The sequence below is a fragment of the Gracilinanus agilis genome, chromosome 1, assembly GCF_016433145.1.
Source record: "Gracilinanus agilis isolate LMUSP501 chromosome 1, AgileGrace, whole genome shotgun sequence".
NCBI lineage: Eukaryota > Metazoa > Chordata > Mammalia > Didelphimorphia > Didelphidae > Gracilinanus > Gracilinanus agilis.
This window is the reverse complement of record NC_058130.1, coordinates 64,209,409-64,210,144: the sequence shown is the minus strand read 5'-3', so window position 1 is coordinate 64,210,144 and position 736 is coordinate 64,209,409. Positions and strand designations below refer to the sequence as shown.

Here is a 736-nt window from a genome sequence, read left to right as displayed (position 1 = left end):
CCCATATCTTGGTGTCTGGTATAGGTAACATATGTTTGTTGAATGGAATTGAATTAAATCTATTTTTTTTAACCCTTAACTTCTGTGTATTGGCTCCTAGGTGGAAGAGTGGTAAGGGTGGGCAATGGGGGTCAAGTGACTTGCCCAGGGTCACACTGCTGGGAAGTGGCTGAGGCCGGGTTTGAACCTAGGACCTCCCGTCTCTAGGCCTGACTCTCAATCCACTGAGCTACCCAGCTGCCCCTAAAAATATGGAACACTTCATGAATTTTCGTGTTATCCTTGCACAGGGGCCTGCTAATCTTCTCTATATCTTTCTAATTTTAGTATATGTGCAGCCGAAGCAAGCACTGAATTAAATCTAAAAGGAATGGAATTCAGGCCTAAAGATAGGAGGTCCTGGGTTCAAATTTGAATTCAGACACTTCCTAGCTATGTGATCCTGGGCAAGTCATTTAACCCCCATTGTCTAGCCCTTTTCTTATTACTTCTTATTACCGCTCTTCTGCCTTGGAACTAGTACTCAGTATTGATTCTAAGATGGAAGGTAAGGGTTTTAAAATAAAAGGAATGGAACGGAATTAAAATTAAACCTATTATGAATTAAATCTACATCAAACTTTCTTCATTCTAGTGCTTTCCCTCTCCCGGTATCTCCAATTTACCCTTTATGTAGCTGGTCTTTTGGTTATTTACATGTGGTGTCCTTTATTTCACTGGGATGTCCTTGAGAACA

General features: G+C 41.0%; 1 non-coding gene across 1 annotated transcript; it reads right to left on the bottom strand.

Moving 5' to 3' along the window:
* Positions 1-245: 245 nt before the first annotated feature.
* LOC123232675 lies at positions 246-351 on the bottom strand. Its single transcript, XR_006505202.1, has one exon. It is a non-coding gene; the product is annotated as a U6 spliceosomal RNA (small nuclear RNA).
* Between the last annotated feature and the right edge of the window lie 385 nt (positions 352-736).